Genomic DNA, 22,593 nt, shown 5'->3' with positions numbered 1-22,593 from the left:
CCCATAGTACTTAGCTACATCGACATACTCCTCGCCGCTTCACTTACAATACAGGCATCCATTCCCCTGCTGTGATAAACGCGGTACTACATATTACACATACCCTATTGCCTACTGCTGTGGACCCCAGCTGCATTGTTAATCACTCTGAGGATATGCAGAACACCAGGGCATATAGTCGTATCACATACACGTTTCTGATTGTCATGGTGTTCATGTAGTGATCTGGGTATAGGCTTGTCCGCCTGGTGAACGGAACTTCCCTGGCCGAGTTCAAATGTCAGATGAAGCATGTGGACAGGGAGCTTCTCCCTATTATGAACATTTTACCTGTATTTATAGACACATGTGTTTGTGCACCTATCAGGAGCTTATTCTGTCCATACTCCACGGTGAGGGAGGGGGGTTCCCATTCACATTTGACTATTACCTGTATTCATTCATACGGGGATTATTTTTTTGGACATGTTGTGACTACAGGTATGCAGTTGTACATTATACAAATGTCATGGGTTGTTACTGTACACATGTACGGACCATACCTCTCAACCTCTTTGAGCAACAAATCTGCGCAAACCCTACATGATGGGGAGAGTAAGAGGGACACATTTTAACTAGTTTCCTTACAAGCTTATAATGTTGATAGAATACTAGGTTTTGCATTATCATGACTCTTCTGCGGGATGTGGAGTGTTATACTTAATCCTCATTATTTCGTGACATCAATCCACACCTATTTACCGGACAGATGCAAATAGTGGAAGCCACACAACAATATGAGCCAACACTCTGGTCATTCTGTGAATATCTGGATAGTTGAGTGATATGGTACGAACCTCTGTAATACGCTGTTGTGTTCTAGCACAGCAGTAGCTCAGCATTAGGGACAGATGTCGGGACGTGCTGCCAGACAGTTGAGTTTCAGACTTCATACTCCAGACATTAATGCCATTGTGCAAACTGTCATTCTATGATATATCTATGTTTATCCATCCACATGGATATATTCCTGCTTGCACCTGTTATACATTCTAGGGATCTCACTCCTCTGAGCTCTCCATACTCCTGCTCCTCTCTACCCTCCAGCTTAACTAGACATAGCTGACACTCACTTGACTCCAAGTATGTCATTGTTGTAAATTTCTGTATTACCACTACAAAACTCTGGATTTGCACTGTCTTATTATGCACATTTTATGCATGTGTATTTCCTGCCTGTATGCCTTTTACTCTTGTATTTTACCTTTAACATTATGTAGCCTTTATTTCCTTGTATTGCATGTGGAGCTTTTCTACCTGGGCCTCCGCTGTTACTGGGCACTTCTTCGCCCAGTGGACTTCCCAGGTACTCAGACTGCACATACATGAATAACTTCTAACAACTATCTTTGCATATTGTACCTGCTTTTGTACCTTTGTCTCACTTGTATTCACGGCTCTGTCCAGATATCTAGCTCACACAGGTTGTCAGGTATGGTCGGTCACGCCGGCACACACTAGGTATCCCTCACACTTCATCAGGGTTATCCTGTTAATGTCGGGTGTCTTCCTCACCCTTCTGCCGTTTGCCACTATGCGAGTGTGCACTATATTCTCCCGCATATTTGTGTGGGGACACGTGCGTCACGGGAAGGTGTTTTATCCTGGGTACTAGGTTATGCATGACCACTCAGGTCTGGACAGTGTCTTGGACCTCTACTTCATGTTCTGACTTGTGTCCAGATATGGACAGGATTGGACACCTTGTCGTCATACCCATTCTACTATTTACACAGGTTACTTATCCCGTATGGGATATTCCAGAAATTGGACCATTCCACACAGAAACGATATCGAAATGTATTTTGGCTTTATGAAAATGCGCAGGGGGTTTAACATGCAGGGAATACATGGTTTGCTATCCTGACACTGCCTAGGGTGACAATACCTACTACATATGCATAGGGGTCGGTATGTGTAGCTGTGTCTGCAACGAACCATTGGGCCATGTACGGGTGGATTTGGTGGACGTTCTGTTATGGGGTGGGGTTGTGTGATGTGGAGGGTATGCTGGGTAGCCCATTATGCAGCCAGGTGTGTTGCATTTGTTATGGCCAGTTCCATCAGGACCAACCTGTGGGTATGTGACGGTGACATATCTATACATTTTGATCACACATTTACATAATACATATGTTTGTGGGATTGTGTTCTACACTATGGCCTGTCTGCTTGTCTTGCAGCTGTTTCTCCATGTGTTTGTGTTTATGTCCACTTCACCCGCTGCCCCCTCCTATACCTCTGGTTCACCTTTTCTGCATACGACACAGTATCACCTTTGCAGGTTTTACCATTACCCATCCACCCCTCACATGCAAATTACTCACATCCGATAGCTCACTACTTTTGTTGTTGGGCCATGACACGGCCAGAGTAGCACATTGACTGCCCTACAGGTGTCGGGTACCTTTATGGTTGTGTGGACTACCCTGCCATGTTTGCTTCCCACGTGCTATACCTCACACACATGGGTACACGCCCATACTTCACTTTCATTACTTAGTTGGTATACCCGGGTACTACCCGTTCGGCTGTGTCATATACTAGTTTGGCTTCTACCGATGACTCCCGGATTTTGCAGACCTGTTGTACTCATTGGGGGGATGGCACCTTTTCCTATGTCCATGCTATTCCTTCCACATATCCGACTGTTGTGGACAATGCCTCCCCACAGTCTACAGTATTGTTTCCACCTTTTTCATTGGCTACAATGTAACATTTGCGGTGGACACAACACATTTTACACGCCGACACGTACCCACGGTCAGTTCAGCAGATAGAACTTGCAACTCTTGCCTATATCTAAGCTTTAGTCTTGTTGCATTTCAGTGGCTTATTCTTTTTCTTATGACATTTATGTAATATACGTGTGGAGAACAACTGTTTAATGCCACTATTACATGACATCTGAGGGATAATTATGTCCTATAATCTCTGCACATTTGCCATGTTTACAAGCTTGTGTCAGGTCACATCTGGCCGCAATGATACTGTCGCTCACAAAGTGGGACAGGTGGTATTCTTAGTCGATGGTACGGGCCATACTGTTCCTTTTGGCCTACATGTGTCTTTATTGTTGTAGCTGTTTCTATGCCCCTGATTCGTTTACATGTGTATTCTATTCCCTATCACATTTGTTATGTGGGATACAGACATACCTTTTGTATGTGACTATTACATCCCTTATGGGATATGATTCGGACATACAGTCACTACATATATCTACATTTCTCCTCGTGTATTTTGTTATGAACTCATCTGCACAGCTATGTACCCTCCCTCACATTATGGGTCAGCTGGTGACCCTCTCCATTGGGCTGGACGTACCTCCTGGCGGCGCCCTAGCATATGATATGTTTTACTTCCACATGGTATAGCTATCAACACTATGTTGGACTATGGGCACACGGTTTTTCTGTCATTTGTTCAAGGGTAGGGACCTGTTATTCCCTATCGTGCATTTGTGTTTGCTTCTTCATTTTCTGTTCGCAGGGACTATCTTGCATGCTTTTGTATGCATTTCAGTCTCCATGGACACTGATAGGTGTGATTATTACTGCAGGCGGACTATAATATTCAGCAGTTTAGGTTGCTCATCCACAGCTGACATTGACACACCTCCCTCCGCAACTTCGTTACGCCCCATGCACTCGCGCACGTTTCCTATGCACATGGCTGTGGCGGCTGCACGCCTTCATTAATATGCATATGGCGCTACTACTCCATATATACGCCGCATGGCCGGCACAAGCCTTACGCCGGCCTTGCGCCGGGCTTCATGACTCCGGGTCTTTGTCCGGAAGAAAAATCGTAAGATCCCAGTAAAACTGTAGATTAGGTATGTGCTCATATTTCCTTTCCAGTAATCTTTTATAATGCTGTCAGGCAGTAATTTCAGGTAGTACTTTAGTGTGGCCTGTATGCTGTGTGTTCAATTTTTGTTTGCGTACCTCCAACAGGTAGGACCATGAGGATGGAACTAGCAGAATGTTAGGCAAAGGCAGCTAGGAGCAGCTGGACTCGTCGGGAGTGGCAGGACTTGTCAGGAGCAGAAGGACTCGTGTGGAGCGGCAGGGTAGTGGCAGGACTCATCAGGATGATAGGACAGTTGGGAGCAGCAGGACTCATCAGTGGCTAGGACAGAAGCGAAGGAAGAACAGACAAGTGGCAGCAGTCAGACGCTGAAGAGGTAAATGCATATGGAAGATGAATGCCACTTTGGTATTCACCTTTTTCTCTCGGGGTTTGAGTCTGCCTGTGTCAGACTTACTAATCCCCATTACTCTCTTGTGCATGGGTTTGAGTCTACCTCAGGCTCAGTAATCCCCATGTCTTTGTGTGTTTATTTCGGTTTGAGTCTGTCTGCCTCAGGCTCTGTAATCCCCATGGCTTTCTTTTGGGTTTCTTTGGGTTTGAGTCTGCCTTAGGTTCTGTAATCCCCATGGCTTTCCCTTGTATGTTGTGTCTGTAGTCTTTTCTGTGTCCCATAGCTGTGTTGTGTACATCTGCAGTGTGGCTGTTCTGCATGTCAGTAATTGTGTGCGTGTTAATGTTCAGTCTTGCTGTAGTGCAGTCTTTATCATGTGACTGTGTCTGTGTGTCTCTCCTTGTGGGAGTCTGTGTGTCTGTGTGTCTCTCTGTGTGTGGGAGTATGTGTCTGTGTGTCTCTCTGTGTTTGGGAGTCTGTGTGTCTGTGTGTCTCTATGTGTGTGGGAGTCTGTGTGTGTGTCTCTCTGTGTGTGGGAGTCTGTGTGTGTGTGTGTCTCTCTGTGTGTGGGAGTTTGTGTGTGTGTCTGTGTGTGTGTGTCTCTCTGTGTGTGGGAGTCTGTGTGTGTGTCTCTCTGTGTGTGTGAGTTTGTGTGTCTGTCTGTCTGTCTGTATGTGTGTCTCTGTGTGTGTGGGAATCTGTGTGTGCGTGTCTCTCTGTGTGTGGGAGTTTGTGTGTGTGTCTGTCTGTGTGTGTGTGTCTGTCTGTGTGTGGGAGTCTGTGTGTGTGTATCTCTCTGTGTGTGGGAGTCTGTGTGTGTGTATCTCTGTGTGTGGGAGTCTGTGTGTGTGTTTGTGTCTCTCTGTGTGTGGGAGTATGTGTGTGTGTGTCTCTGTGTGTGTGGGAGTCTGTGTGTGTGCCTCTGTGTGTGTGGGAGTCTGTGTGTGTGTCTCTCTGTGTGTGGGAGTCTGTGTGTCTCTCTGTGTGTCTCTGTGTGTGTGTTTCTGTGTCTGTGTCTGTCTGTGTGTGTGTGAGTCTGTCTCTCTGTGTGTGTGTGTGTGTGGGAGTCTGTCTCTGTGTGTGTGTGGGAGTCTGTCTCTGTGTGTGTGTGGGAGTCTGTCTCTGTGTGTGTGTGGGAGTCTGTGTCTCTGTGTGTGTGGGAGTCTGTGTCTCTGTGTGTGTGGGAGTCTGTGTCTCTGTGTGTGTGGGAGTCTGTGTCTCTCTGTGTGTGGGAGTCTGTGTCTCTGTCTTTGTGTACCTCTGTGGGACTGGCTACCTTGATGCGGTACAGAGGCTTGTCATAATGTAACAACATTGCTACTAAATGCCAGTCAATGTGGGTGTCTTTGGGGAGTCAGTGTAGGTTTCTTTGTGTACCTCTTTGGGAATGGCTACCTTGATGCAGTACAGAGGCTTGTCATAATGTAACAACATTGCTACTAAATGCCAGCTGTAGCTCTTTATCTCATGGCACAAAATCTGGACAAAACCACAGATAATGGGGTTCCAGCCCCAAAGATGTGGGCACATTTTAAATATTGCTCTTATAAACTGAAAATGTTAGAAAGGTCTTACCATGCATGTTCTGAAGGGTATATGAAGTTAAACTGAAATGCCTGTCATTTAATGAATTCAGTCATCAATGATTTGCCACAAAAAATCCAGAAAACACTAAATTGAGGAACAGACCAAACAAAAGTCACATCTGGACATTCTTTGAAAATCTGGGCAGTTGAGTATGCAGTCAGTGTCTGCATCTGTGAGTGGCAACCTTGCTGTGGTACAGGGGTTTCATAATGTCACACTGGTACTCGATGCCAGTCATTGTGTGCACCTGTGAGTTGCTACCTTGTCATGTGCACCTGTGAGTCACTACCTTGCTGTGGTACAGGGGTTTATCAGGATTGTAACATTGGCACTAAATGCTAGTCAGTGTGTGCGCACGTGTGAGTAGCTACCTTGCTGTGGTACAGGGGGTTGTCTTAATGCAACATTGGTATTAAGTGTCAGTCAATGTGTGTACCTGTGATTAGCTACTGTACTGTAGTACAGATGTTTATCATAATGTAACCTTGGTACTAAATGCCAGTCTGTGGCTTGGCACATCAATTCTTAATGATCTGAATGTAGTGACACTAGTGGTTAAATGGTGCTGGATGAGCTTGACAGGGAAGGATGTGCAATGGCAATGTGGTCACGCTTGATGTTCTCTTGAGTAGGGCCCCCAACTTGAACCTTGCTGGGGGCCCCCAAAATGCTGGCACCGGCCCTGCACACACACATATATATATTAAAATCTTGAATTTCAAAAAACTGACACCAAAATCTTGAAAGTTCAAAAGACTGAAAACTCAAAATACTGAATCTCAGAATACTGAAAACACACAGGATACCAACACTTGCTATATTCCAGCGCAACTACATAAAGAAACAAATAAGAGATAAACTGTTTACCACTTCTCCAAGTATAAGCAGGGGGGCAAGCCACTCTGCACCCCCCACACCCCCTGCTACTTAAATATATATACTCCGAGATAGCACTTCTCTACACTAACATGAGTTATGTTGTAGTATAGCAAGTTAGAAGGGAACATGAATAAGGTACAACAGGCAGTCATGAAACACATAATGGTATGTTTGCTATTTTGTTCTATGGAGTGCGATCTTGGAGTTGATATATTTAAGTAGCAGGGGTGTGAGTAGAGCTCCCCCCCCCACATGGGGAGTGCAGAGGGGCTTGCCCCCTACTTATACTTGGAGAAGTGGTAAATAGTTTATCTTTTATTTATTTCTGTATGTAGTTGTGTTGGAATATAGAAAGTGTTACTATCCTGTGTGTTTTCAGTATTCTGAGATTCAGTAGTTTGAGTTTTCAGTCTTTTGAACTTTCAAGATTTTGGTCCCAGTCTTTTGAAATTCACGATTTTGGGCTTTCAGTCTTCTGAAGTGAATACACACACACACACACACACACACATGTGTGTGTATATATATATATATATATATATATATATATATATATATATATATATATATATATATATATATATATATATATATATATATATATACATATGGGTCCATGAAGTTTGTTGAACAATACTTTTGTCAGCTTCTGTTTAATCAACAGCTTTAAGAAATCAGAAATAAAATACAGATTTAAGGGCAAGAAATGAAGTTATGATTAAGTACAATGCTGAGAATCTTCTGTAAATCCAGTCTCATATCTTGCTGTGCTGCATGCTTCATGAACTGCTAGCAGAGAGGCCTGTAAACTCAAACACACTCCAGGAACTCCTGCAGGTTGGAATCTTGCTAGAACATGGTAAAAACTGCAGAAACCTGTCAAACCTGTCTAACCAGTTGACAATTAGACATGGGAAGTATATTAAAAGGAAAAGATTAGAAAGATCAAGAAATAGTCTCTAAAGCAGGAATGAAGGCCAGACTGAAAAGAAATCCACAGAGGCCTGCACTTCCTTTCATGCTGCTGGCAAATGTACGCTCACTACAGAGCAAGATGGACTATTTAAGGCTGGCTCTTTCCACGCAATCTAATGCGAGAAATAGCTGTTTACTTGTCTTCACTGAAACTTGGCTGAACTCCAGTATAAACAATAGTACAATATATGTGGAGGGAATGTCATTATTTTGTATTGGCAGAAATCAACCTTTCTGTGGTAAATCTTGTGGAGGGGGGTATTTGTGTGTATATCAACAACAGCTGGTGTACAAAGTGTAAAATAATTGCCTCTCACTGCTCAAAAAACATTGAGTTCATGTCACTAAAATGCAGGCCCTTCTACCACGGATGGTCTTAGGCATAGGTGAACTAGGCAACCGCCTAGGGCGCCGTAGAGTCTGGCCTCATAAAGGGCACAATTTTTACGTATTTATTTATTTAGCTTAATTATTTACTTTTGTTATTATGCAATCTTCTCGGCACCCTGTCTCTGAGTGGCAGGCACCGGAACCATATGGCGAAGGGGAGGGGCGAGCGCCCTTCCACTTGTATAGCTTCAGGTTGACCACGAGGCATCAACAATTTAAAATAAAAAATTCTGCAGCCACGTGCGGAATTTAAGCTAGCAGTTCAGTTAAAACAGGGGTTAAGGTTATATGTGAGTATGTGGTTGTTCGCTTTAAAAAGAAGGTAAGTATATGTGTGTGCCTGTGTGTAATTTAAACCGTTCACTTCTGTATACAAGAGAAAGTGTGTGTGTATGTGTATGTATGTATGTGTATGTAATTTAAATTAGTTGTTCTGTTTGTATGAGAGATAAAGTGCATGCATTTGTGTGTGTGTGTGTGTGTGTGTGTGTGTGTGTGTAACTGTGTGAGAGAGTAGGTGTGTTTATGTATGAGTTACTGTATGAGAAGGTAGGTGTGTTTATGAGAGGGAAAGTGTGTGTCTGTGTGTTGTATAAGAGAGTAGGAGTGTGTGGAATTTAAAATAGTGGTCAGCTGCAGTACGAAAGAGAAGGTATGTGTTTGCTGCATCCTGAGAGAGTAGGTATGTGTGTGTATATTGCTATGTGAGAGAGTAGCTGCATGTGTGTTTAACATACAACTCAACTGATGGCTCTTGTCTGTTTCTCATAAAATTTGTGGTTCTATGGCAAATCACAGAGAACTGAAGAACTGAAGTCACTAAATAATGATTTTACATACATATATATATATATATATATATGTGTGTGTGTGTGTGTGTGTGTGTGTGTGTGTGTGTGTGTGCGTGTATTCTGCTATTGTCGGTATTTCGTGTGTAGGGCTGTTGGTGTCGGCGATCTGGGTGTCGGTCTTTATCGCCTAAAATACCGTCATTGTTTGGTTTCCCTAAAATACACAAGAGTCTTGAGGACCCCCTATGAGATTATTAGTGAATGCCAGATCTTCTTTAACATATGATAGTGCTAAATACGTTGACAACATTTTGAAAAATATGTGAACAAAGAAGCCCAAATCTGTAAAGACTCATGGTCATTTTTGTCCTGTATTAACAGAATTCCGTTCAATGAAAATATAAAATTTTTAACAATAGATGTTGTTGATTTGTATTTTTCTATACCCCACGATGTGGGGATCGAATGGGTTGTAGAAAAAATGTTATATCATGGTGCAGTTAATAATGAGGTGAGGTTAGTTCAAGAACTGCTTGACATAGTGCTAACTAACAACTTTGTGTGGTTTGATGATGAAATTTATTTACAAAAGGTGGGAGTTGCTATGGGGTCCCCATGTGGTGCAAGTGTATCTAACTTAGTTATGGCTCAATGGGAACACTTGTACATATTTAATGAATTGGAGACCCTAAGTAAGATCAAATTCTACACCAGATTTCTGGACGACATTTTTATAATGTTTGAAGGTGATATGTCTGACATCAACAACTTTTTAGACAGAATAAATAGTAGTACGACCTTTTTAAGGTTTACCCGCAAAGTGGTTTTTGATAGTATAGCCTATCTAGATGTGGAGTTATCTAAGGATTTGAATAACAAACAGTTTGTGGCTAAAGTTCACTGTAAGGAAACCTACTCCAACATGATGTTACATTTCACCAATGCCCACCTGTTCCAGCAAAAGAAGAGTGTTGTTAAGGGACAGTTGGTACGGGTGGCTCGGATGGTGACTAATGATGAAGCATTCTTAGAAGAATGCAACGTGTTGCGAGATATGTTTTCTAGTAGGGGGTACCCAGACAGTTTGTTGGATGACCTTATTGATGAAGTCCAACAGAAAAGGACATCAGGATTTTATTCCCCTTTATTGGCTAAACAGGTAAATGGGTCGAACACAGCGGAGTTGATAAGCAATAACACATTTCCTCAAGGTTTCATGAATGTAGAACTTCCAACCAGTAACTTTAAACTTAGCTTTACTACACCCTTTAGTTTAGAAGCTTACTTAATAAAAGAGATTTTAAGTAGAAACTGGAACCTGTTTACCTTTGAGACAGACTTGACTAATAAGATATGTAGTGCACCTACGGTCATATACAGGAGAGGTAGACATTTGAAAAGTCTAATGGAAACAGTGAAAGTGGAGCCACATAGAACTGAAGAGACATTTAAATGTGAGGCCTGTAAATTTTGCAGGTACATAGCCACTGGAACTTCAGTTACAATTAGTGGTAACAATTATATGTTAAGGGGGAGATACAATTGTTTGTCTAAATCTGTTGTATATTTGGCTTCCTGTCAGTCTTGCCCTGCATTTTATGTAGGCAAGACTGACAGGAAGTTCAAAGACAGGATTTATGAACATATTTATTATATTAAGAAGAAGAAATTGGAAAATGCCTTGTTGAGGCACGTTAATGAAAACCCTACCCATTCATTTTTGTTCAGAGTGCTTGATCAGTTTTCCCCAGATTTAAAAGGTGGTCCTTACCAGTTACTTTTGGAGTGACAGGAGTTACTATGGCAACTGAAGTTACAGTCTTATACAGCCCCAGGTATTAATGAAAAAGTTGCTTTGAGCTGTATATTGAAAGTTAAAGAGTTTAATGCGGTAGTATGAGAGTTCTTTTTGTGTTGCACTGTAGTTCAGGTTTGTGAATTTTTATTGTGTGAGGTACCATCAATTTCTGTAGAGATTTTTAATATTACTTTGAATTTTTCAGAGTTTTTATTTAACTAGTATGGTTATTGTATTTTTATTTTTTAAGGTTTAAAATTTTATGTTCATATTAAATATAAAACATTAACTTTATTGTATTAAATCAATGTGTTTTAAATTAGTTGATCTAATAGTTAAGAATAGGGAGGGAATTGACTGTTTTAACATAATTGGATTATTAGGTTAAATTGATTACCATTATATTATTTAAACTGTTCTGCTTGGTTCTCTTCATTTTGTCTGAAGAAGTTTAGCTATTTGCTGAATGAAAAGCGTATTCAATTGTTGTGCTTTACATTTGAATTGAATTTGCTTCGAGTCCTCCTTTGCTCCAGTAGTAGTTTTTGTTTTAAAGTTTAGTTTGCTCATTTTCAGTTTTTGATAGTTGAATTTTTTTAATGTAATACAGGCAATTAATTCTTCAAGGGCAGCAGGCACTGAATTTGTAGATAAAACATTGAGATGTAAAGTTGTTTTCCAGTAGCAACATCTTCATTAGTTGTAGATTTATTTAATTTAGAATTATTCAGATGATTTTACTTCTGCAGAGATTGTGCGCATTGAGTGATATTGGTGGATTGTAATGACAAAAGTCTTGAGTGGCCCTTTTATGGTTGAAATTTTCTGAAATGGGTAGCTATTGGTTCATACATTTTGTTTCATTGCTTATTAATAGAATGTTTAAAACTACAAATTCAAAACACATTCTAGTAAGTGGTGCTGTATTATTCAAGTAATATAATTTAATACAATCAGGAAGGTGAATCAAAGAACAAATATGTGTAAGCATGACCCTAAAAATGTGTGCACGGAGTCTGTTTTGAAAACAGCCCAAAGGTAAACTTAATCCTCCACTGGCCAGATGCATTTTCTATGAATGTGGGTTTTCATGACTTTTCAGTAAATGTGAGTTTTACTGTTTCAATGAATGGGAGTTTCAAGGGCAGAGAAGTTTACTGCTTATGCTAAGTCTGTTTTCATTGTGAGACTGTATTGTTTGTTTAGCAAATGGCTATCTGTGCTTGTGCTATTTTATTTCAATATCTGTAATCATTGTAGAACTAAATAAGAAAACAGTATGCACACTGATAGATTTGAACAGTATGTATGGTAACTGGTGAGAAATAGCCAAGTAATGGAACACTGGAATGGCTGGGAAGGGGGCTGTTGCTGGGGGAGGGGTAGGGGGTTGCTGCAGGAGGGGCTGCACTGTGGGGGGGGGGGGTCCTGACCTATTACCTTGCCAAGGGCCCTTTTTGACCAAAAAACAGCTCTGGTAGTTAAAGTAGGAAATACATATGCAAAGGTAGTTGCAGTTTAACTACATTACAAGGTATCTTTTTTTTCCTATGTATTTAAACAATTTAAGGAAATAACTGGAGTGGCTTGTATGGGGAGTAACCTACCTGTGGGTGTAGCACATTTAGGGGATTTTCAGGAGTATGGTATGGATGGGACTTAAGGGATGCCAGAGCACTACTTTGCCTAGGACACCATTTCGGCTAAGGCCAGCCCTGCCTTCTACTTGCCCAGAGAATTCAATAGAGTGATCATAACTGTTGTTTACATCCCCCCTAGTGTTAATACCAATGTGGCATTGAACATTCTGTGTCTGTCAATAAATGACCTCCAGAATAAGAACCTTGAGTTTGCCCATATAATTACAGGTGACTTCAATCAAGCTGACTAAAAATCTGTATTACCCCATTACCATCAACATGTGAACTTTGCAACAAGAGGGGAGAACACTCTGGATAAGGTGCACACAAACATAAAACTGGCCTACAAAGCAGCACCTTATCCACATCTGGGCAACTCAGACCATCTGACCATCATGCTGCTTCCTGCATACACACCACTGCTGAAAAGAGGTAAACCCACAACCAAACAAGTAAGGATATGGCCTGAGGGAGCAGTCTTGGCACTATAGAACTGCTTTGAATGTACAAACTGGTCAGTGTTTAGAGAGGCAGCTGTAAATAATCACCATATTCACCTGGAGGAGTATATGGAATCTGTAATAGCCTATATTTCAAAATGTATTGATGATAATTGATGATGTAACAGTGATCAAATGTATTACTATGTGTGCTAATCAGAAATCCTGGCTATCTGGTGAAGTACAGTATATGAGCTCCTAAAGGCATGAAATGCTGCATTTAAATCTAAAGACAAGGATTCTTTAAGAGAAGCCAGAGAAAATCTAAGTAGAGGTATAAAGGAGGCAAAAAGGACTATGGATGTAAAATCCAGGACACTTCTCTGATAAAAGGACTCCGGACATCTCTGACAAGGCATACAAGCCATAACTGAGTACAGGCCTGCATCATCACCATGTCATGACAACACAGAATTTCTGAACAAACTAAACACCTACTTCAGCAGATTTAATATGGACAACAATACTGTGCCAAATAAGCTCCCTGTCAAACAAATTGAGGAGGTGCTATGTCTAAGAACATCTGATGTTCTGAAGACCCTGAGATGAGTAAACCCAAGAAATGCAGCTGATCCTGATAATATTATGGGATGGGTCCTAAGAGACTGTGCTACCTAACTGTCCACTCTACTAACAGATATATTCAACACATCCCTGCAACTAGACATTGTACCCAGTTGCTTCAAAAATATGATAATCATTCCCTTACTCAAGAAATCCCAACCGACACGCCTAAATGATTATTGACAAGTTGCACTTATAGCAACAGTAGTAAAGTGTTTTCAGTGGTTTGTCAGGAACCATATCTCTTCAAGCCTACCTGCAACACTGGAAATATTGCAGTTTGCTTATAGATCTAACAGCTGCATGGCTAATGCAACAGCTAGAGCACTTCATGAATCCTTGGCACATCTACAGAATTGCTATGTCAGATTGTTGTTCATCAATTTTAGTTCTGCCTTTAACAGTGTCATCCCCCAGAATCTGATATCGAAGTTGATCCAGCTGGGCATCATCACCCCCCCCCCCCATGTAACTGTATACTGGACTTTCTCATCAACAGACCCCCAAAATTATATGTGGGAAATAACAGTTCAATCGATATTACATTGAGCATGGGTGTCCCTCAGGGCTGCATCCTGAGTCCTCTGCTGTTCACCTTGTTGATGCATGACTGTATGGCCAAGCATGAATCCAAAAAATCATCAAGTTCACAGATGATTCCACTGTCATAGGTCTTGTCAGAAATGGTCAGGAAACAGCCTACAGGGGTGAAGTGGATCATCTGATAGGTTGGTACAACAGCAACAATCTGGCCTTAAATGTAAGCAAGACTAAATAATTAACAGTGGACTTCAGGAGGACACAGGCAATACATCAATCTCTAGAAATTAAGGGGGAGACAGTGGAAAGGATCAATAACACCAATTTCCTGGAGGTGCTCATCTCAGATGACCTATCCTGGTCGACTCATATTAGCCACACAGTGAAGAAGCCACAACAATGTTTGCACTTCCTATGGAAACTGAGGAAGGCAAACCTGTCTCAGTTCATCCTCAAAGCCTTCTACAGGGGACCATTGAGAGCATCATCTCAAATAACATAATAGCTTGGTATGGTAACTGCAAAGCATCTGACTGCAAGGTTTTCCTGAGGGTAGTGAGAACATAGGAAAAAGTCATTGGCTCCTCGCTCCCATCCATGGATGATCTATACAAGACTCTGTGTGTGGGAAGGGCTAGGAAGATAATTAACAATTCCATTCACCCTGCCCATGGCATGTACTTCTGCCTTTCCTCAAGCAGGCGCTATTGCAGCATACACTGCAAAATATCTAGAATGAACAGGAGCTTCTTCCCTTTATCCATAAGGCTGATGAACTTGAATGCCAGGCATGACAGCGAATAATTGGATCACTATGCCACTTGCTATGAAGTATCAGCTATAGTAATCACTCTGACAAATTGCTTCAGTAACTGGTGCAGTTAACCTGATTTCTTATGCTATTACTTCCTAAATGTGCAATAGTCAGGAGTGAGTCACCACTCCATACATGTGCAACATGAACATCAGAATATATCATACTACAACTGATGAATTGCAATATTCTAAGAAATCACAATGTGAAGTCATAGTCTTTGCAATACCTACTAGTATAACATTGTCTACAGCGGTGGTGGTGCTGTGGTAGCATTGTCACCTCACAGTAAGACGTTGTTCCGTTCGATTCTCAGCTAGAACGTCTTCTGTCTGGAGACATGCGTGAATTGGCATACCTTTGTTGAAGGTTTTGCATCAGGGCTGGCAACTTGGTACGTAAAAAATCTACTGCCAATCATTAGCAGACAGGAGTTCCGCTGTGGCGACCCCTAACCAGGAAAAGCCGAAAGATACAAAAACAACTAGTATAATATTGTCTAATTGCGGTAATTTATTGTGTTGTTAATACTTTAATTATTACTGTATGTGCATTAGTCTTACTGTCACTCAAACTATGTGCTTATTGTTTGTCTTGCACGGGGACCAAAGCAACGTAATTTCATTCACCTTGCATGCTGTGTATATCTGATCAACAATAAAGTTTAATTTGCCTTTGACTTTGATATATACAGTGTGTAGAAATAAAACAAAACTGCTAGGTGACTCAGTCTTTTTATAACATGCACAAAATCTTACCTATTGTTACATAATGAGTGACTGTTGAAACCTTTACATTGCATCCTGTCCTCTTCACATTTAGTGAGAGTCCTCTTACCTTATGCAGCAGCAGCTCCTTGATCCCATAATGCAAAAACCTAATAATGAGCTCGTGCACCCCAACCCTGAAAAAGACTGGAACTGTTTTGCAAGATGACGAAGAGGAGGAGCTCTCATGTCTACTTATGATATATGATCATTGCATTCCTTCCCCTCTGGTACTCCAGTCACCTGTAAATTACTTCTCTTGCTGGGCATCCATTGGTCATCAGACTTATTCTCAGGCTTCCATGACCAGGCTTGCTTTATTGAAAGCTCTTCTTTATGTCATCTTTGTGACCTTGAATCTGAGTGTGCTGTTGAATCATTCAAATTATTCCTTGCACTAATCCTTTCAGATTATGTTCCTCTGTCCTGTTCCTCTCAATCCCTGCTCCATTGCATTAAGTTTACATCCATGCATCGAGTATACTGGTTTTATTTTTCAGTATTCAATTACAATTTTCATAGTATCTTACAGAGTAGCTTGATCTGACATAGCCATTAAGACAAGGGCTTGTTGGATAGTAGCCTGAGTAGATTTTTCTGTATCACCAAGCAGAGTGTCCATGGTTGACCACATGGTGCGCATACTGTCATGCAGTTACTTAAAGCAGAACTCCTGGTAATGGCTGAAGATAGTGATAATTTAATGACTGGCATATGAAGAAACAAAACCACAACACTAGTCAGACTAGATCGAGCAGTGGTCTGAGTCTTATGAAACAGGCTTAATGAGCATCATCTTCCTTAAGTGAATGACACTGCAGATCCCCATCCATTTCTTTAAATCTTTTCTGTAATTTACCTGTGCTACTGTATGGTTTTGCCTGACTGCTGTCTAGAATTCAAGATTTTTTACTTTTGTTTAGCATGACTCAACTAATTTGTCTATGTCATACCAATTAACTAATTTATTAAGCCATGATGGGCAATAAGGTTTCTAAAGAGAAAAAGAAGATATAGATAATTCTTCTTCTTCAGAAATTTGACATAAATTGACTGCAAATAAAAATCTCTCATTCTGATGTGACCATGAAAGAAAAATCATGAAATCATTGATAAAGGAAAAGACATGATAGTATCATCTGAAAACCACTGAGGTGCAGTGTCCAAGTAATCCCAAATTCAAAGACTGTATAACAGTGACAGTAGATCAGAAAGTGGCTGAGGGTTGGCCTAATTAGACATAAGCCATTCTTGGCTTACCATTTGAGCATGGGTGGAAATTTATAATATGTTCACATGCTACTTCACACATTCCGTTTATGATAGAACATATTCCAGATGGAACAAAATTCAGTATTTATACAGAAAAAGAGTGTGCAAAACAAATGATATGTTGCTTCCTTTGGTAGTAACAGATATCTAAAAGTTAACCCATAATCTTCAGACATGACATCCAAAAGCATGAGAGAAAAAGGATGAAAGTCACTGAAATATAAGTTGTTAATGGTGTGAGAGTGAAATTCCAAATTCAAAATAAAATCCAATGCTCAAACATAAGGTGTTTCTCAAGGGCAAGCTATCTGCACCAACATGGAGTGCTGCATCCTGTCTCCCCCAAACCATGGTTATTGAAACTTCAGGTTAGCTAATATGTTTGATGCATGCAAATTATGGAAACTAGTGACAGAAATATCACACCTCTCTCTGAGTTTTGTCTGACCACAGAGCTGGCATACTAATGTTGCGGTGGTATGAGAGTGGCGGGGGGGGGGGTTATAGTCCGTTATGGTGGGGAGTACCCTACAAAAAAGGATATCTAAAGCTGTTTCTCCTTCAACATTTTCACTTCGATATCTGTGAATGTTATTCTGAGTTTGCAAGTCTTTGGGAATTGCTCATACAGTCATAATATGCATCTTCATCAAAATGGTGAATGTAAAGGTGAAGATATTCCATCTAAAAGGTAGAATTAAGGCAAATTCCATTCATATTGGATATTGTTGTATAATGCATAGATCTGTAATTATTTTGCCCTAATGGATATTCTTTCAGAATATATAACATTTAATAAACAATGCAAAAATTATTTTTTTTGTATTTCACATCTACAAAATAACTATAGGACATTTGTGTACAAAGCACTGCTTGAGGTACACAGCATACTATACTAAACAATGTTCATGCTCACAACATTCCGTTATCATATTTTGTACTTTTTCTTAATAGATAAAATATATTAGTTGACATTATTTATGAACAACTAAGTCAATAGATATTGCACAATTTCAAATACAAGGTCCTTAAAAATTGACTTATTTATTTTCAGAATACCATTTGAACGTTATATGCAAGTATTATGCATGATATATGCTATCAGTGAGATTAACCTTGGTGCACTGCAGTTACCAAACATCACTTTAGGATTTCAGATTTATGACTCCTGCCTTTCGGAAGAGCGAGGCCTGCAGGGTGTGATATGGCTGCTATCAGGTCAGTCATTTTCTGTTCCAAACTACCACTGCCACTCTCGGCCACTTGTCTCTGGGATTGTTGGTGAGATGACTTATGTGACCATTCCAATTGCAAGAATGCTTGGGATCTACAGATATCCTCAGGTTTGTTTTTTAATGCCACTAGAAAGTCCATGTCTGTTCTTGAATTTATCACAGTTAGTTTATTCAAAGTAGAATTCTAGTTCATTTACCATATTTGTCACCAAAAATGTTAAATTATAATTCAACAATAACTGCAGCAGTTCTGCTTGTAACAAAGAACATTGAATACTTTGTTGCTTGCATGGCTCACTGGTCATTCTGATGTAATTACATTATACCTTTAATTATTCTTTGTTGATGAGTTTAGTCCCATAAGGCTAATGGCCTTTTGCAAGGTAGTCCTAAGGTGGTATTTATATTACCAGGAGAAATTTGACCAGGTTATCTGAAAATTCCTTTACACTTTTTGATAGTTGCCATGGGATCTTCTACATCTACCTGTGCTGCCGCCAACTCAAACTGATGGGACCTCAGTTCAATGTCTCATCTGAAGGCCAAAACACAGGAATGCAGCATCCCCCTCATGCTGCACTGCTATATCAGTAAACAATCTATCTGGTGTGAGAATAGAATCCACACACTTCTGTACCAAAGATGGGTGCTGGGACCTGTTATAACACCTGACAATGCTTTTTTTTTTAATTATTTTTAGAAATGTGTACATCTAAATCAGAAGCTTCAATAATATAAGAATGGACCGACTATCATATCTTAGACCACAAATCAAAAAAACAGGTGTGACGAAATGAGATACTGCCAGCACAGCTAGCTGGAATTTTGTAAATAATTATATGTCATTGGTAATATCAAAATGATTTATACAAGATGCTTGTGTTACGAATTTGTTAGAACTGTATATCATGTGTATATCAAACTGCTTGTACAAATGTGTGTGCTGAAAAGGTATTTGTAGAGTACTGTGTTTGAAATGTAACCACAGTGTGCACTACTGGAAGAGAACAGAAATGTACATGCACTATTTTAACCGTTTAAATGTATATATTTTAACAGTGGAAACTGGAATACAGGAGGTTAACTTCAGTCCAGCAAACCTTTGAAAAATATCTGAAATCAAATTACTTTATAGGCTAGGCCATAAAAGATAGTAGTATCTTTTAGTTCTCAATGCAGCAAGAGGTATAATGGCTATGCTACGAAGCTTTCTGCATTGTCTTTAGGGTGAACTAATTACTAGTCTTGAAAGCATGAAGGAATGCAATAGTTTTATGACTTCCAGCATCTACCAAAGATCTAAGGAAAAGCCCTTGTCTGTATATTTTTACACGTATAAGCTAAATGCTGCCAGCTTCTAGCAATGGGAGTTTTGCATGAGAACTAGCAGTCAGATGACAAGAAATTATGTTATTCTGCAAGTTATCCCAGAAGTAATATTTTAGATATTAATTTAAGAAATCTCTTGGTGAGACAGAGCTTTCTGTATCGTTCTTGGACCTGACAAGAACCATTCACCACAACATCTGCCTTGCTCTATTAGTAAGTTCTTAGGTTATAATTTACTTCTCTTAGATTCAGTTAAGAATATAGTGAAGCTTAGTTTAGATATTGTTCTTTATTTATTTGAGACTGTCCTGTAATGTTGTTTTAAATATTCCTGTGATTTGGAAATCTGGTGTCACTGTGAATATATACTTAGTAGTGTCTTGTTCTTTTATTATTTATTATTAAATATATTTAAACCTTTCATTCTGGTTGATCTGTGTAGAGATATTTATGTTCTGAGAGTACTTGCATATTTATTTGGTGACACTGTGTGGGCCAGTCATAATAGCCTTGATCTTGGTCAAACTACCATTTGGATTAATAGTAACATTACACAGTAAGATTGGAACCCTTTGTTAAGGGCCTTAAAGCAGCTGATAAGGCATTGACTGCTGGCAGTGGTAACTACCTTATAGTTGGGCAGAAGGGGACATAGCTAGTAAGCCTGTGCCAGCCTCTCCCAGGTGTGTGTGTCTGTGTGTGTAAATCAGACCTCAAAGAGTGTGTGTGTGTCAGCTACTTGAGTAGGGACACAAAGCACTGGTTTGACAGAGACAGTACTGGAGGGGGTGCTGAGATCTCAACTCTATATCTGTGCCAGTGGGGAGTCTTATTGGAATCTGGAGGAGGAGGGAGAAACCAACCCTTGACTGACTGTGCTTACTGTGTGTTCATAAGGGAAATTGCACTTAATGCTGAGAGCTGCATCTGGAAATACTATGTGTGTACCTGTCATCCTCTCTTTGAACATCTCCCACTGTTGCCATTGGTGAGGATTGAGGCTCCTTGATTACTGGTTGGCAGGGGTGGGTCATCACACCAGGCTTCTGGCAATTTCTGTAATTGCATATTTGTGTGTATGGGGGAAATTTAGTTTGCAAACTCCAACTAACAAATGCATTACCCTTGTAGGAGTTGCAGAATGAAACACAAAGATTTCTTCTATAAAATTTAGTCTTTAATGGTTGTCCCACTTTAAGACAATGTTTTAGATCAAACACTTTGTAGAGCGTACAGTCAAAACTATTAAAGCCTTTAGTTCAATAGGAAAATTGCAGGTTTTTAAAACTAAGAGCACAATGGTGTTTTAGTCTTTCCACATGCACCTTGAATGAGCAGATCTTATTCAGATCAATCTGAAGCCTGTGGCGATTGTGATATGAGCCAAAAGTAATCACCGTATTGCACTGTAGTTAAACACCCCTTTAAATAATGTCATCTGAACTTCAAGAATGAACAAAGAAGAAACTCTGTGGCATGGAGCCTTCAGATCTCCTGTCTTAGTTAGAATCTTATCAACATGAACAGATTAAAGCTGGTAAAGATCCAGCCATAAATCAAAGTATTTAAACTAATTTTCCATCATTTGCCTATACATCGCCGCACTTGATGAGTCAAGTGCCATAATGTATTAACCTCTTTCCCTTCCTTATGTTTTTGAAATGTTTTTTTTTTTAATAAAAAGCTTAATTAACTTATTATTATATTGTGGTCCAAATATTTTTACTATCTTCTGTCTTGGCATCAGTTTCAGTTAACGTGCAGTGGATCCATAGACTTTAATGGGGCACTTTTGTGCAACCATTTCTTTTTCACTCATAACACTGAAGTTAGTTTGCCGCTTTTCCTCACTGACATTAGCATAAGGAAAATATATATTTTAAAACATTTTTCCCAAAGAAAACGAAGCTGAAAACAGTTATAAATGGACAGAATTACTCTTCAGTAGTTTATGCACCACATGCTATTACTCATAGGTAATTTATAAAATTACAACAAATCCCGTGAAATAGTTTTATTGACTCAGTAACAAGACTGCATGTTTCTTAAAATTCATTATATGTTAATGTGAACAGATGCCTTCAGATTTTTGAATAGCGTTCTTATAACTATGTTTTTAAATTTGTCCATGGTGCAGATTATCATGTAATCTGGAGGGTGGCTTTGAAAGTACCTAAAAAAGTGAATAATATAACCAACACCATATCCCCAGCGAACATTTATGGAAACAGAGAGTGAGTGAGGAAGGGTTTGAGTTCTTTTTCACCCTTAAGGTCTGGTTGGCCAAATAGATTTGTAGTCAGCTAAGCAGAGTGCAAGTGAGCAGAATATCTACAGGTGATCAAAATCTAATGAACTGTAAGAAACATATATGAAGCAAAGTCTCAAAAGTGCAGCTCCAGGAATGGCTTCTGCATTTGGCGAGTCGGTGGTTGTGTGAGTTTAGAATTTTCCTTTGCTCAATGTTGTGCAACCATGGAGAAATGGAAATAAAATGGGGGTGGGATGGACAAGCATTGTTTTATATGATTTTGCCACACTTCTGGTAGGTGCAATTTCTAGGAGTTGGTATCAGATGGCTTCCTTGTGGGGAGCTCTCTTCTGGTACCAGAATAAACTTTTTTGCAGAGGACAACATCAAATGCTTCTGCCAGGCCTGTGAGCATCACTCAGGTTAGTGTTTCCATATTCATATTGGTTAAATCGGTGCAATTAAGTCATGTTTTGTGGTCTTTGTGGAAATCAACTTTGCTGTTTTTAAGAAGTCCATATGTTTTTAAGTATGTGGTTAATGTCTTTACTCTTGCTGTACATGAATGTTTGGAAACTGTACAAGAAGAAGGAGACTAGTCTATGGAACTCCATTTATTAGAAAGGGGGTGTTTTTATTGAAGTGGAATGACAGACAAACATCTAAAGCTCTGCAAGTGTGCCTGCATTTGGAAGACAGTGACAGTAAGCTCATAGTTTACATATACAAAGAAAATCAGAAATCTGTTTGGGCTTGAAGGACTTTGATTTACTATTACTTTCAGGCATCTGTTCATTTCCTGCATTGTCACATGATGAAAGTCAAAGGAAAGTGTATTAATCTTAAATTGACACTAGCTATTTTCACTGATATTGGAAAACGTGGTTATTTTAGTGATGCATTTATAATCAAAATAGTGAGCAAATTAATTAGAAATGTCCTGGGGGAGGAGGTATATTTCTTTTTGGTAACAGAGACAGTTTATGTCCTAATAGTCTTTCTGTTGTATAGTCCT

Source organism: Protopterus annectens, chromosome 3.part1 (genome assembly GCF_019279795.1).
Source record: "Protopterus annectens isolate FY-2018-M chromosome 3.part1, PAN1.0, whole genome shotgun sequence".
In the NCBI taxonomy this organism is placed as follows: domain Eukaryota; kingdom Metazoa; phylum Chordata; order Ceratodontiformes; family Protopteridae; genus Protopterus; species Protopterus annectens.
Note: the sequence above shows the minus strand (reverse complement) of the source record.